Source organism: Homarus americanus, unplaced genomic scaffold (genome assembly GCF_018991925.1).
Source record: "Homarus americanus isolate GMGI-L3 unplaced genomic scaffold, GMGI_Hamer_2.0 scaffold11794, whole genome shotgun sequence".
In the NCBI taxonomy this organism is placed as follows: Eukaryota; Metazoa; Arthropoda; class Malacostraca; order Decapoda; family Nephropidae; genus Homarus; species Homarus americanus.
In genome coordinates, this window is record NW_024739301.1 from 67000 (window position 1) to 84727 (window position 17728).

Below are 17728 nucleotides of genomic sequence, written 5' to 3' on the forward strand. Positions count from 1 at the left end.
AATGACGTCTTGAGGGAAATAAAACCATTCCTTCCCCTTTAACATCATAAAAACTCTTTCAACTATTACTCTAGGTACGAAAAAAAAAATAATAATAATAATATAAAAACTAAATAAATGGATCAATCACGACACAGAGAACAACCACCACCACTCATTTTAAGTGAGTCAATACACTAGTTAAATCTTTATCAGGGGACGAAGATATTTAGAATTTCCCCACAATGGACTGCACGACTCGCCTCTCCCTCCATCCAACTTTTCTACTTAGGCGACTCTTTGAGGGATGTTAGTTGGTGGCCAAATTATTGCACACCGTCGTCAAGCTCGGGGGGGTAGAGAGAGAATCTCATTAGGTTAAGTTATTTTTTCTCAACTACAGAGGCGGCGGCGGCGAGTGGGGGAGGGGGGGAGGAATGACTGGGATAACCTCTATTTATTTACACTGGTTAGGTTAGGTTAGTTATTATCAGGTTAGACAACATAGCGAGAGACAACATAGCGAGATAACATAGCTATATACAACATAGCGAGATAACATAGCTATATACAACATAGCGAGAGACAGCATAGCTAGAGACAACATCGCGAGAGCCAACATAACGAGAGATCATAGCGAGAGACAACATCGCGACACAACATAACGAAATACAGCATAGCGGGAAGGACAATATTGCGAGACAGCATAGAAACAACATAACGAGACAACAAAGCTAGAGACAACAGAGCGAGAGACAACATAACGAGAGGCAACATAACGAGAGGCAACATAGCGAGAATATCTTGTCGAAAAGGTAAGCGTATTCCCATACCTTTTATTTAACCCCTTCTGTGCATCAAAATCATCCAACAAAGAGGTTAGGCTAGGCTAGGCTAGGCTAGGCTAGGCTAGAAGAAGCAGCTAGGTTAGTCAGTTGGCCAAGGCTATTGGGTTGGGTTGGGTTGGCTGCTGGCTATTGGGTTGGGTTGGGTTGGGTTGGGTTGAAATAAATAGTTAGGTTAGGTTAGCGTTAGTTAGTTGGGTTGGGTTGGGTTGGTTGTTAGGTTAGGTTAGGTTAGGTTAGTGGTGATTCGATTTAAACAGCAACAAGTTCAGGTGTGTTCAGGAAGACACTTTATCAACAGGTTCAGTACAGTACGTGATTGTCTTGTGCTCATTATAATCATTTCCTCATCTCTTGAAGCTGTTGTGTAGTGGAGAAACTAAGCTTCTGTTCTACGCTTAAAGCTTTTACTTGTTGTTGAGGGTACATGAATCAAGTATCCCAACAAGAACATCACAACAACAACAGCAACAACAATCACAAACAACAACAACCAACTCTAATGAAACAACGAGCTGGAAGCAACATGTCATATACGATTTGTCAACAGCGTTTATTAATTTGCATTTACGAATAACATTACATCACACAGACACACGTAAATTATATAAAAAAAACACACTCACACAGGGATAACTGAAGTAGAATATATGAGTTAGCCCATGGCGGTGCGCTAGGTAAGAAGGAGCACTTGCCTATGGATCAGAGTTGTGTGGGTGAGTCAGTCAGCTCAATATATGCTTTTCCTGACCTCACCCAAATGTATCGAAGAAAATTTTTTTTACGATCACCTGAGGATTAGCCCCCCCCCCACTCTTGCTCTATTTTACCTGATAATTAAACACCCTAAAGTTACCTGGGGGAATATAAGGTTAGGCTAAGTTAAGTTAAGTTAGGTTATGTTAGGTTAGGTTAGGTTAGGTTAGGTTAGGTTAGGTTAGGTTAGGTTAGGTTAGGTTAGGTTAGGTTAGGTTAATTAATCTTACGGCGAAATGAACTGGGAGCTAATATTCACATGTTCCAAAAATTTCCCCCACCAAATCCCTGTTTTTTCCCTATGACACGAAGATAATTCCCGTAGATCTGACATGGCAGCACAGCACCAATTCAAAATAGGGACCTGGCGCTTTTCCCACGTTTTCTATCACATGACCGAAAAGTTGACTACGGGGGAGACTGAGATAAATGAAGCTAAACATTCTTACCACACGTTTTATCCTTAGTCGAGGGTACTGTATTTGCCCATTCCTCCTCCTACAAGATAACTGTATTTCCAGGTCCCTAAACTTCCGCACCAATTACATGGCTGGGTGGTGACTCATCTAGGTGGAAATTCAGCAGACAAGCTTTTTAACAACTGTCTTAGGCTATCCACGGGGGGAATCGACTATATTACACTGCTTGTTTGTTATTATTTACTGTACACGGTCTTGGTGCAAACTGAATCAATGTGAACAAGTATGACGATTTTACTGTATCATTACCTATCTATCTATCAAGGAAATGTATCTATCTATCAAGGACATGTATCTATCTATCTATCTATCTATATCTATCTATCTATCTATCAATCTATCTACACACACACACACACACGGCGGAGAGAGTACAGTACCACCTTCACTCAACATGTTACAAACGTCTAAATATAGAGAATGACGTCATGTTATCTGTGTATTAAACTTAAACAAGAGGTGATGAATATTAAGCGAGAGATGAAGTATTTAATGTACTCCGGTTAGCTTGCTCTCCTGGCGGCCAAACTGTGAACTAAACTCTCTCCTGGCGGCCAAACTGTGAACTAAACTCTCTCCTGGCGGCCAAACTGTGAACTAAACTCTCTCCTGGCGGCCAAACTGTGAACTAAACTCTCTCCTGGTGGCCAAACTATGAACTAAACTCTCTCCTGGTGACCAAACTGTGAACTAAACTCTCTCCTGGTGGCCAAACTATGAACTAAACTCTCTCCTGGTGACCAAACTGTGAACTAAACTCTCTCCTGGTGGCCAAAGTGTGAACTAAACTCTCTCCTGGAGGCCAAACTGTGAACTAAACTCTCTCCTGGTGGCCAAACTGTGAACTAAACTCTCTCCTGGTGGCCAAACTGTGAACTAAACTCTCTCCTGGTGGCCAAACTGTGAACTAAACTCTCTCCAGGCGGCCAAACTGTGAACTAAATTGAGGGATTCACGATTCAGCCTGTAAGAGATAGCTATTTACAGTAGTGTGTCCCTATGGTGATAGTGTCAGCTAAATGACTAGACTCGGGAAAACAAGAATATTTCTCCCTTTACTCCGTGCAACAGTTGATAGCGTATGTATGTATGTATGTATGTATGTATGTATGTATGTATGTATGTATGTATGTATGTATGTATGTATGTATGTATGTCAACTCAAACGACCTCTGTTAGCGACATTCACACCTCCAACAGACCGCCCTTACATACAGTATATAACCCTGTCTTAACACCTGAAATATTACATCTGGAAATGCAGCAAAAATCCTGTAGTGTTACATCATCCGACTGACAGACACACCACTGTAATGTTTGTCTCATGATACACACAGACACGGGTTCGATGCCACCTGGGACTCTTGTTATAATTAATGGTTACTCTCTCAACACTTACCTTGTGATACAGTGTGACTCGTGTGGGTCAGTATAGTTGTTTTATATTATATGAGGAATAACTTATGGTATATCTCGCTATATTTTATAAGAGTCAAACACTTACATGATCCATACTATATCTCGGTACACCTCAACTATGTAATAATTCTTTAAATACTTGATTTTAAGGAATATTTCGGGTAATAATTTATAATAATTCGGTAAAATCCGATAATTCCACTAAGCGATGTAATTGGAACACTCTTCGGATAATTCATTCCCGACGTGAATCATCCCAAAACTTGTACTAATTGGTAACCTAACGATTTAATTCAAGTTTGAAATGATTCCAGGTTTTTCGTAAAGAAAATATGTTGGATCACTAATGCAAATTAGCAAATTCCAGATTAATTTGGGAGTCGTATTATTTAGTCATTTGCCCGCACCTTGCGCCACACGGACCAGTAACGTACAGACGGGAATTTTCTTCTCTGTAACGCCGACATCCTCAACGAACCTCCACTGGCAACCACCACCACACACACTCCTGTTCCTCTTTTATTTTTGAAGGAGGAGGATGAGAAGGAGAAGGAGGAGGAGGAGTAACAGGAGGATGAGAAGGAGAAGGAGGAGGAGGAGTAACAGGAGGAAGAGAAGGAGAAGGAGGAGGAGGAGGAGTAAGAGGAGGACGAAGAGGAGGTTAAGGAGGAGGACGATACTAGATACATATAAAGAACAACTAAAAACATACCCGTGAATAAATACGATAGCTTTGTTGAGCTGTCTTGGTCAAATCCACTTACTGTGTGCCGTAGTTCTGTGTACACTATATAACCTAACAACTGTTTACATACAGATACTACACCAAATGTAAACTCGTATGACTTCACTGAATAATTATCTACCTATTTATCTATGGTTAAGCTTTGGGTGAAGATAGAGCAGTAAAAAAAACACTCGTAAAGGAAGACAGTTGACTGATTAATGACTTCTCGGAATTTCGGAGGGTCTTGGGGGGGCGTTTCTTGTATTGACATCTCGAAGGCAAACTAACACATGTAGACAACAGAGGCCCAGAACGCAAGGGTAAACAATGTATAGGGTAATTACAGTCGAGGTCCCCCCCCCTCCCCCTCCCCCCAAGCACGAGGGTAAACAGATAGAGAGGGTGTACTCACAAGAGGCCTAGTGTAGAGAGAAGGGGGAGAGGGTGGGTGTATGTACAGTATTTTCAAGTGACACAGAATTAAGGGTGTATATTTAAAACATAAGCCCAGAACACAATAGTAAACAGAGTAAACAATAAAAGATGTACAGTACTTATAACAGAACCCCAAGACACAAGAGTAGACAAAACACTACTGATACACAGGTTGTTTCCAGTCCAGAGAGTGTGGCCTGGTCAGCTGATCTCACCCCACACAACAACACGCGGCGGCAGCAACACCCATCTACATGTATCTGAGGTCATTTTAGTACTGCCTAAAGAGTTTATTACATCAACGGGGTGTTTACATAGTCTGGACGAGCCTGTAGTGAGTGTAGTCCCTGTAGTCCTGTCTGACGTTGTGTTTTCTTTGTTTTATTTGTTTTGTTTCTCGCTTTTGTGAAAAGTTTTGGATCACTCCTTTAAGATGGTGATGGCAGGATCGTTCACATGACAGCAGTACTAATATGAAACAAACCAACGTCAATCAACAACACTTATATTCATGACCGTGGAAAGTTAAAATTATATATACACAATATAATTATACCCTAATATATATATAACCTAAACGTAAAATAATCTTTTGGGTTTATTATTGTCGTTCAGTTCATTTGTGAAACACTGATGAAGGAATATTTATATTAGTGACCACGTCATTAAAACACACGTTGCTATGATTCAACCAAATATATACTTATTTATACCCTCTGGCCTCACTAGTGGTGGAAGCGAGGCAGGGATCAGGTTGCATTAGTGTCTCTATTAGCTCAATTTCACATTTTCTCTAATGAGAGAAAATGTGATGACGCGGAAACTATAAAATTCTGTTAATCAACGCATAATTTCACACACCTTCAACACACCTGTATAATAACGCTGAATGGATATACATTTATCTTATCTCAATACTTAGCAGATATATAGCACATAAGAACAACTTTAACCCGGGTTATTAATAACATGAACTAATCTTAATGGCTTTAACCTAAAACATTTACCCCAAAGTCTCACTGAAGATTTAACTAACTTTCCACACTTGTTTTTGTTTAGTATGTTCAAACACTTTAGTTAATATAGTAAAAAAAACCAGACGCATTAACAATTTATTCCTTTAAATAAACAGAGGGAAAAAGATAGTGATTAAAAACAAAAACAAAAAACATTGGATTATAACTCGGAAATTTAACCCCAAGACTAACACAGGTGCCGTCAGAGGTGAAGAGAAATGGATATATTTAACGTATAAACAATGGGAAATAAATGACAATATTCCATCTTATAATTCCCTCACAATGTTTTTTTTCTTAGTGTAAATATTACCTCAGCGCCTAAGACAAGTATTGCATCTTTGACTCATTTAAAAGGGGGAAATACTCCTCTACTTTTATTCCGATTATAAAAAAAAAGACATTAAACTATGAATTATATATCAGAAATCTTTACGTATAGAGAGCGCATAAGATGAAAAGTTCAAATGTGGTAAATATAGACAACATACATACATACATACATACATACATACATACATACATACACACATACATACACACATACACACATACATACATACATACCTTCTTCCCCCGCGGCACCAAGACACCTGCCACCCGCCCGCCCGAGAATAACAGTTGTTTAAACTTATCTCAACCGAACTCTGACCAAATAACGTCGCTCTATCTGCCTAAGAAAACGCAAACCCAATCTCAACCCAATGTCAACTGAGAGGAAACGCCCGGGGTAGTGAGCCATAGTTAGGTACAGTATAGCTTTAGCCACGAGAGTGTTCGGGGGGAGAAGAGGAGGAGGAGGTTGAGATGGAGACGAAACGAGTTAACGTTCCCTCGCTGAGTATGTGACGTGGTGGAAGGCAGCGCTGCGTCCCTCCCTCCCCCCTGCTGTCCCAGGTTTTTGTGTGTATCTCCCCTCCCCTCCCCGCTTCAGTAACGCTCTTACTCTCTCGCCTAGCTGTACGTATCTTCAGTCCCACCTTTGTTGATTTAGAGAATTGTGACTTTATCCGTGATATTACCTGTTATTTACCTTCTAATACGTTCCAATACTCTTTAATTTTAGAATTATAGTACCAGACTTATAAATAATACAGTAGATATTCACCTACCATATTATTATTGTAATTTATTAACCATTTACAAATACTGTAGGAAGAAAAATATTTCCCTTTGCAAACATAAACCTGAAGTTGGGTTGGGTTGGGTTGGGTTGGGTTGCAGGGGCGGATCCAGGAATATCAAAAGTGGGGTCCAAGAAGTTGTGGGAAGGGGAACACGGTGAGCACAGCGGGGCCACCCATTTTTTTTGAGGGGGTGTAACCTCACCCCCCAGACTTTTTTTTAAATCTGACCAATATCATGGGCATTTTGAGGCCATTTTGAAGCCATGTGCACCTGATATTAGGAGATATTCTGAGGTCAATAGTAAATACTTTTTACTATACAAAAACGCCTGAGTACAATACTACATTAAAGAAAAGGTATTGGAATTTTCTGATGAAAATGGAGGGTCCGGACCCCAAGGACCCCCTAGATCCGCCCTTGGGTTGAGTTGGGTTAGTTTAACGTTAAGGGTGTTCAATCTTCAGGTGAAATAAACTGGCGGAGAAGGGCAAATCTTCAGGCGATCTTTTATACGTGTCTCAACATGTTTTCAATAAATTTAACAAAACAATAAACAAGTTAAAGTTTGTTATCATAGTTCTCATAGATTTTAACACCGGGTTCATTTCAACAACACAAACGTAATCTAATAAACATAAGCCAAAGTTTTATTTACTATCATAAGGGTTAATATCCGGCCTCTCCCCCCACCATCTCTGAAGACTGGTTGGGACCCGACAGACACACCACTATATATTGTTGACTAAGCCATCTGTCTTGGCGGAGGAATACACAAGCCTCAATAAACTAGTGCCACCTTATCTAGCACCATCTTATCATGGGTCTTTCACCACTTTATTATTAATTATAGTTTACAAGAAATTTCAACTTTGGAAACCAACACTAATACAAACATTACTCCGTTCACTTGAGCTTTGTAACCAGAGCCTTGAGCAGGTTTTATCGATGAAGCTGATCGGCTGGTGGAATGAGGTGCGTTGGGCTAATCTAAAACCTCTACATTATTCACTTAATTTCCTTTATAGACTACAATTGCGAGCAATATTAACCTAAGTGGTGATGTAGAATGATATCGGAAGCCTGGAGGGTAGAAATTATCAAGTAAAACGCATTGATAACGTAGATATCTTAAACTTAAAGTGAATAGAAAAGAGGTAAAACAGATCAGTGAGTGACGTGTGTGGTTATTTCACCACTGTTATGTACCCTGGGTGACTCGACAAAATCACGAGCTTCCTTCGACTTTGGCTCAGTTGAAAGCTTGGAGTGAACAGTATACAGTGAACCCAACACAACAAAGAGAAGCTTAAGTTAGCATTCAGCTTAGTTTCAAAAGAATATCTATCTTGAAGGATGATTACAAGGACTCAACCCTCACCTTTCACTGTGTCAATATTATACCGTTTAAGTTTTAGGTATATAATTGTTTTAAAGGCGAGGGTAGGAGAGAGTAGGGGAGCTTCATTTATAAGGAGAATAACAATGCTAACTAGTTGTGGGTCCTGCAGGGAAAGGAAGTCAAACTTTAACCTAACCTAACCTAACCTCCTTGGGTAAGAACACAAGAATGGAGGAAACTTCAGCGGGCCTATTGACCCATACTGGGCAGTCCCGTTTACACCCAACCCCTATTGCTCATATATCCATCTAACCTATGTTTGAAGCTATCCAGCGTATTCGAGTTAATGATGATATTTGGTAACTTGTTCCACTCATCCACTACTCTATTTCCAAACCAATGTTTACCTATTTCGCGCCTAAATCTAAATTTGTCTAATTTACAACCATTGTTATGAGTTCGCTCCTGGTTGGATAGTTTGAGTACCTTTGTTATATCACCTTTGTTCAGCCCTGACTTCCATTTATACACCTCGATCATATCGCTCCTCGCTCTACGTCTCTCGAGGGAGTGCAAATTAAGAAGCTTTAACCTGTCTCTGTACTCGAGGTTCCTAATGCCCGGGATTAGTCTTGTCATTCTCCTCTGAATTCTTTCCAGGGATTCTATATCCATTCTGTAGTACGGTGACCAGAATTAAACTGCGTAATCCAAGTGAGGTCTCACAAGCTCAAGATATAGTTTTAAGATGACCTCGCTAGTCTTGTAACTAACACTCCTTTGTATGAACCCAAGTACTCTATTAGCCTTGTTTCGAGCAAATACACATTGTTTACTTGGCTTAAGATTCCTACTTATCATTACTCCCAAATCTTTCTCGCAGTCGGATTTCTCAATAACATCGTTGTTTATCTGGTATCTGGTTTCCCTGTTCACATCTCCTAAACTGAGTACTTCACATTTTTGTCCACATTGAATCTCATCTGCCATTTTTCAGACCATTCGAAAAATTTGTTTAGATCTTCCTGTAGTTTTGCGGAGTCGTCGTCAGATTTAATTGCACGCCCTATTTTAGTGCCATCAGCAAATTTACTTATGTTGCTGTCTACGCCGATATCTATGTCGTTTATGTATATAATGAATAATAATGGTCCAAGTACTGAGCCTTGGGGAACTCCACTAGTGACGTTGCTCCAATTGGATTTAGTGCCGTTAATGCTCACTCACTGTTTCCTGTCCTGTAACCACGCCCTAATCCATTTTAGAATTTCTCCTTTAATGCCATGAGCCTCCACTTTTCTTATTAGTCTTTCGTGGGGGACTCTGTCGAAGGCTTTGCTAAAGTCGAGATATACCACATCATAATTGTGCCCCTCGTCCACTGATTCGAAAACAGATGAAAAGAATGTTAATAGATTAGTTAGACATGAACGCCCGCTTGTGAAGCCATGTTGAGGTGGTTAATCTTCAAGTGGTTTCTGATGTTCAGCTGATAATATTACTTGAAGACTTAGAGTGCCACCAACAAGGCCAGAGTATGAGTGAGTTGATGTCTCCTTACAACAGCGGAATCATAAGTGAGACTCAATCAACCACTAAGACTCACACTTTCACAACCATACAACTTAATGCAAACTTTCCCCAAAATAAACCTTCACACAAACTTACCCCAAAATACAGTGAGAACTTTCCCCTATATAGAATTAAACATAAACTTTTCCCAAAATACAACTTCATATAAACTTTCCCCAAAAATACAAAATAATGCCAACTTTAACTCAAATTTATACCGAACCTCAAAGCCGGGTCCAGCACACACACACACACACACACACACACACACACACACACACACACACACACACGACCCGACTATTCCTGAGGACATGACGATACCAAAGAGTACTGCCGGTATGTTCTCCCCAACACCTGCAATTATATGCTGATAATATACAAACAAACACTAATAAACTATTTCACCTGACGATTAACGACCCTAACGCTACCTTGTGGGTGGAGGCTTGGTTAGGGTTTGTTAGGTTAGGTTAGGTTAGGTTAGATCAGGTCAGCTTAGGTTAGGTTAGCGTTAGGGTGTTTATTCATCAGGAGTAATAAACTGGGATGCCTAATCTTCAGGTGATCCCAAGGAGAGGAGCTGTACTTACCGTGTGGCACCTCTGAGAACAGCACCCAGCGACACAGCCAACCTGGAACACACAGGTAAACATTATCTTCCAGGTAAAATAAACTGCAGTGTCTTATCTTCAGGTAATTGGAGTTTTTTCCTTCCTTCAATATTCTAACCTACTAGCGGACAGTTACTAGCCATGAAACTAGCTCCCAATATCATAAGTTCAAAACGAGATTAATACTAGAAAAGAGTGAGGTGTGAGGGAGGGGGGGTGATTGGTGAGGGAGGTGGGGGGTGATTGGTGAGGGAGGTGGGGTGGGGGAGGATTGAGATTGGTGAGGAAGTGACGGTTGAGAGGGTGATTGGTGAGGAGGTGGGGTGATTGGCGAGGGGCTTGATTGGTGAGGGAGGTGGGGGGTGGGGGAGGATTGAGATTGGTGAGGAAGTGACGGTTGAGAGGGTGATTGGTGAGTGAGGTGTAAGGGAGGTGCCGGGTGAGGGGGATGACGGGTTTGGGAGGTGTGAGGGAGATGACGGATGAGGGACAAAGTTGGAGGATTATGGGGGTGAGGGAGAAGTTGAAGGGTGGTAAAGTAGTGAAGTAAAGGAGTGAGGATAAGAGGTGGTCATATAGTAAGATGGGAGGATGGAAGAGGGAAGTAGGAGGAGGAAGAGGAGGAGGAGGGGGAAGAAGAAGAGGCAGGGAGGAGGAGCAGGAACAGGGAGGGAAGAGGAAGAGAAGAAAGAAGAAGAGGGAGTGGAGAAAGAGGAAGATAAAGGGAATAGAGAAGGAATAAAGAGAAATAAACATAAGGTTAAAGATAATATGGGATAAACGTGAGGTAAGGAAGAAACTCAAAAGGTTGGGAGCCGTGGCCACTGAAATACTCCCAAAAGTTGTATATTCAACTTAGTAGCCAGAAAACATTAAACAAATCATTAGACTACAATTTTAAGATGTTAGCTGGAGGGAGGGGGGGGGGGGGAATTGTGTGGGTTGGGGGATTGTGGGTAGGGGTAGCGTGTGTGGGGATGTGTGTGGGAGTGTGTGGAAGGTGCTGTGGGCAGATGTGAGTAGGTATAGGCCTGGTGGCAGCGTAAGAAGCCCCACAACACCTGCCACACCACAAGACTATCACCTTAAGGGGCACAAAACACTCCTCTGCCTCAAGTTAAAATCATTCTACAAACTCCTTCCTACATCGACATGCTTCACCCTTCTACAACCTGCCTTTGTACTCCACCCTCACCCTGGCCTCTACCTCCCCTACCAGGTGAAATCCTCACTCTCCTTCAGAATTCCCTGGGCGAGTTCCTTTCCGAGTGAATAAAAGCGAGTTTTTCATTAAAGATCCCCACGTTATATTTGCTGTTCGCCGCGCCACCAGCCCGCGCCGGGACGCCCACACAGAATATATAACTTTCTCCACCGACCAAAGACAATATTATAATCAGTTCCAAAGTTTTGCCACAATAAACCATCCATTCCTTCAATTATTTTACACATTTTATTTACTTAGTATTCTCGACGGCTGGGGCGAAGGCTGGCACAAAGTTTGAGATTAATATTAACTATCTGTCCCTCAACGATGAAGAATAACCCGAGTTTTGGGGAGGCGTTAAAAATGCACGCTTTGTCGGTAGATTTTTTCCCCGGCCAAGAACGATGTATTATTGACGTTAAACAGCGGCCAGTGAGCCTCTGTCCATATATTCTTTATTGGTATTTAATGAGAAACAACCCAGGCCGTAGATGGGGAAATTTTTTAGGCTGACTCGACTCTATTTCTCCATAATAATGTCCTAAAAGTATATCTGTTTAGCCTAACACGAGGAGTCTTTAACCCTTTACAGTGTGAGTCTGTGAGAGTCTTGTTAAGGTGTTGTCTGCTCTCCGTCCACACAAAGGCGTCGAGAGTTAAAGGTTATTTGAATCTTATTAGTTGCTCTTAATAAATAAATACTCAATTTCAATCTTGGATACAATCAAGGCCATTGTTATTTAATTACCACACACACACACACACACACACACACAGATGATTGGTTATATTGACTAAAGTGATGGATGCGTCTCCTGTCTGTGTCTTATAACACCTGTCTCCCATCACACCTGCCTCCCATCACACCTGTCTCCCATCATACCTGCCTCCCATCATACCTGCTTCCATCACACCTGCCTCCCATCACACCTGCCTCCCATCATACCTGCCTCCCATCACACCTGTCTCCCTCCCATCACACCTGTCTCCCATCACACCTGTCTCCCATCACACCTGTCCCATCACACCTGTCTCCCATCCACACCTGTCTCCATCACACCTGTCTCCATCCACCTGTCTCCCATCTTACCTGTCTCCCATCACACCTGTCTCCCATCACACCTGTCTCCCACATCACACCTGTCTCCCATCACCTGTCTCCCCATCACACCTGCCTCCCATCATACCTGCCTCCCATTGCACCTGTCTCCCACTCACACCTGTCTCCCATCACACCTGTCTCCCATCACACCTGTCTCCCATCACCTGTCTCCCCATCACACCTATGCTCCCATCACACCTGTCTCCCCTCACACCTGTCTCCCATCACACCTGTCTCCCATCACACCTGTCTCCCATCACCTGTCTCCCCGCTCCCACCTGTCTCCCATCACACCTGTCTCCCATCACCTGTCTCCCATCCACCTGTCTCCCATCACACCTGTCTCCCATCACACACCTGTCTCCCATCACACTAATGCTCCCATCACCTGTCTCCCATCCACACCCTGTCTCCCATCACTGCCTGCCTCCCATCACCTGTCTCCCATCACATCTGTCTCCCATCACCTGTCTCCCATCACACCTGCCTCCCCATCATACCTGCCTCCCTATCACCTGCACCCCTCCCCTCATACCTGCCTCCCATTGCACCTGCCTCCCATCATACCTGCCTCCTATCATACCTGCCTCACATCATACCTACTCCCATCATACCTGCCTCCCATCACTTTACACTCCTATCGCATACCTGTCTCCCATCACACCTGTCTCCCATCACACCTGCCTCCCATCACACCTGCCTCCCATCATACCTGCCTCCCATTGCACCTGCCTCCCATCACACCTGTGTCTCATCACACCTGTGTCTTATCACACCTGTGTCTCATCATACCATACTGTATGTTTCTTAGTCTAATGTCCCTACCAGAATCATCACACAGTTTACATCATTCACCACCAGATGCACCACACAGTTTACACCAATCACCACCAAATACACCACACAGTTTACACCAATCACCACCAGATGCACCACACAGTTTACACCAATCACCACGAAATACACCACACAGTTTACACCAATCACCACCAGATGCATCACACAGTTTACACCAATCACCACCAAATACACCACACAGTTTACACCAATCACCACCAAATACATCACACACATCACAGTATCACGACAGATGGTCAAATAATGAAAATAAAAGAACTCTACACAAGTCATCTGTGGTGGAGGTAAATAAATAACAGTCCACTAAGACAATTAATTAATAATATAACCTTCCCTTGACCTTATTGAAGTCTTTTAACCACTATCTCTACTGAGATATAAACCAAGTCTTTACCTGACCTCCACCACCACCTGTTGTTCTCTGGGTATTTTTAATTACTCCATGACTTTACTTTAGAGTTTTAACTATATATATATATCAGCATGGTGGGAATGGTTTAGTTTAGGGAAGAAAGGAAAAAAAGTGAGAATATTTTGTTGTTTTTGTTGTTGATGCCAAAATATGATGTTAGGTCAACTTCCTTGTGATGCTTTGATGTTACCTCTGATGTTTAAGGAAGTATATGACGTCACCCCCTGATGTTATCCAGTAAAGTGTCATCATAACACACACACACACACTCTTGTCAACCAATACACTGTCATGCATAACACACACACACACACACACACACACACACACACACACACACTCTTGTCACCCAATATACTGTCATGCATAACACACACACACACACACACGTCACCCAGTATATGACCACTACACGTCAACATATCTACAGGTATCTCAAACACACCTGGCGACTTGCCTTATAAGCGTGTGTCGCCTCTCCCATTATATTTTTATTGTCCCCTCACTTAACTTGGCCATTTGCATTCACCCACGTCTTAAACAAGGTAGGTCTCTCTCTCTCTCTCTCTCTCTCTCTCTCTCTCTCTCTCTCTCTCTCTCTCTCTCTCTTCTAACCTTTCCTCGAGTCGATCAGGAGAGACTGTCATGTAGTTTTACCCACAGCATGACACATGACACACTATCGACACATGACACACTACCGACACATGACACACACCAACTTTATACAGGTCACGATACACCTATTTTGGCCATATTGATCGTGAAAAGACCAAACAATGTTGCCAAGTACACACCGTCGTCAGGTAAGAGCCAATCAACTCTACTCTACCTGACTGGGGGGGGAGGGGAGGTCGACCTTTCTCCTGGTACTGTGAGGCCAACACCAGGACGACCGAGTGACGGACGAACGACTGAGTGGCGGACGGACGAAAGAGTGACCGATGGACGACTGAGTGAGTGACGGACGACTGAGAGACAGGCGGACGACTGAGTGGCGGACGGACGAAAGAGTGACGGATAGACGACTGAGTGAGTGACGGACGACTGAGAGACAGGCGGACGACTGGTGGCGGACGGACAAAGGCCGATGGACGACCGGGTGAGTGACGGACGACTGAGGAGACAGGCGGACATTTGGTGGCGGACGGACAAGAGTGACCGATGGACGACTGGTGAGTGACGGACGACGCTGAGAGACAGGCGGACGACTGGTGGCGGACGGACAAAGTGGGCGATGGACTGACTGGGTCAGAGTTGACGGACGACTGAGGAGACAGGCGGACGACCTGAGGCGGACGGACGGAAGGTGACGGATGGACGACTGAGAGAGTGACGGACGACTGAGAGACAGGCGGACGACTGAGTGGCGGACGGACGAAAGAGTGACGGATAGACGACTGAGTGAGTGACGGACGACTGAGAGACAGGCGGACGACTGAGTGACGGACGGACGACCTGCCCTTTGTGTAGGTAACATTGTCTTTTGACCAGGTTTCCTCACACCCCAGGCTCTACTATAAGTATGACGGGTGTAGAGGAGGGTGAGGGGTGAAGAGGAGGGAGGGGAGAGGAGGGAGGTGGAGAGGGAGGAGAGGATTGTTTGGGTGGGAGGGGAGTGTGGGGGAGAGAGGGAAGTGTGGGGGGGGAGAGAGAGAGAGTCACTCCTTTCTAGCATTCGGCGCCGTTGTCTCTCGTAACATATTTGGACAACTTAACGTTGAAAAGCAAAACTATGTTGCAACAGGTTAATATTGCAACGAGTCACTGCTTTACTTATATTGGTTCAACATCATGCTGACGTGCTCTGACAATCAAGGGATATATTTCTTGGTTATATCTCAGCTGACAGCGGGATATACTGGAGCAAAAAAATTTGACATCCACAGATATACTCGGTGTTTTACCTCGAATATACTCGGTGGTGCTCCTGGGATATTCGTTCCTTTTACTAGTTAATATAAACGAGGAGCCCCCCGCAGCCTCCAGACCCCAAATATCTCACCACCAGGTATATTTGCGATAAAAAAGACGCTTAAATAGCAAATCTACAGTACAAAAAGGTGAGGACGCCCCCGAGACATGGAAACAAACCCCAATATCACAACCATAGCCAAAGCCGCCTCGACAGCGCCTGACTCCTGCAAAAACAAGCAATCAAGAGCAACAATGCAAGGAGTGAGGCGAGCCCCGCCCGTTGTGGCAGGCGGCCACCCCGGGCCACGCCCACACCACTCACTGATGGGCCACACAGCCCCATTTTTGTCTACGTCTCGAACCCCTCCGGCGGGAGCTGGGGACGAGCAGGAAGAAGGGTGAGGGTGTAGGCTGCTGCAGGTGGTGGAGAGGTCCTCATGTCCTAGACACTCCGCCACGACACTATCCTCCACGACACCGCGACTCAACAAGTACACAATGGTACACATTAACCGGGGAGGGAGTTGACTGAACCATCTTTGGGTATATACCAGTAGCGAGAAAAACTACAAAAATTTACAGACAAAAGAAACACCAAATACATCTACACATATAATAACCAACTAAACTTAAACCAACACAGTATCTTTACTAACTAAATTCCTGAAATTAAACCATACACGTTAAAATATACACATGTAGTATGACACGGCGGCGTTGTATGTATGCATGTTCCTGTTCACACACTTGACTGTCGCACCATAACCTATCAACACACTTCGCCTCAGTTGGGTCTAGGACGTATAAACAGTGCGTATACATGTAACACTGTGTTGGGTAGATCCTATAATAGACAATAATGACACTTGGGGCAAAACAACTCCGAACCACAAGAGCGCAATCCAATACCTCAAAGTCGGGTGATACACTAAGTTGGTGGAGATAATCGACCATACTGAACTAATGACCAAAAATACCTCAAGAGTCTTTCACTGTTAACATCCTTTCCGATAACTATGATCTCGCTCACAGAAGGATGAAGAGATATAACCCCCGGTGTAGGATTCACAGGATACTGCACACTGAGGTACTGTATATCCTGAAGGTGCTGTGAGTCTCGTGGGTGATGGAGGACACGGCCCCCGCCAGGTCTTGTACCACCAGGCAGCATCCGGATGTAAACATGATATCTTCGTTACGTAATACACTCGTTTAGATCAAGGCCAGGCAGGTGTCTTCGTGACGTAAAACACAACTTATGTTACATATTTCAGATGTGGCCTCCCGCCTATATAACAGGTGTGGCCTCTCAACCATATATACCGCAGGTGTGGCCCCCCCTCTCATCCACACCAGCCACTATGCCTGTCATATCAGCTTGTCGACTGATGCTGCTGCTTCGTTATAGCACAAATGCTCCACCTGTTTCAGAACCACAGGTGAACACTAGGTACTGTTTTGATGTATCCCAAGGAGTTATTTGCTCTCTTAATTAGACAAAGTGATATATATGACATTAAAATTAAAATGAATCTTTGTTGTTTTATTTGACGCTGATGAATCTCTCTCTCTCTCTCTCTCTCTCTCTCTCTCTCTCTCTCTCTCTCTCTCTCTCTCTCTCTCTCTCTCTCTCTCTCCTCCCTCCACCCTTTGTTTCCTCCCCCTCCACCCCTACATCAGTTCTACACCACCTCCTCCACAAACCCTGCCTCCTCCATCCCTTCATCTCCTCCTCCTCCACCCCTTGCCCCCACCACCCCCTACCCCTTCCCTCCTCCCCCACCCACCCCCACCCCCCTCCTCCACCAGTGCGACACCCGCGGCCATACGTCATAAGAAGCGCTCTGTGCCTGAATTATTAATGTGAGTTATGAAGGCGTTGCAACACTTGTGAATTAATAAACATATGTAAATGACGTGGCC

The 17728-nt window shown here is 43.7% G+C and overlaps 1 long non-coding RNA gene across 1 annotated transcript in view; it reads right to left on the reverse strand.

Annotated features, from left to right (window-relative positions):
- LOC121874463 overlaps window positions 1–17728 on the reverse strand; it is a 114311-nt gene that overhangs the window by 52392 nt on the left and 44191 nt on the right. The window contains exon 2 of the long non-coding RNA XR_006090429.1: window positions 10289–10330. This is a non-coding gene — a long non-coding RNA (uncharacterized LOC121874463). The remainder of the gene's footprint in view (window positions 1–10288; window positions 10331–17728) is intronic.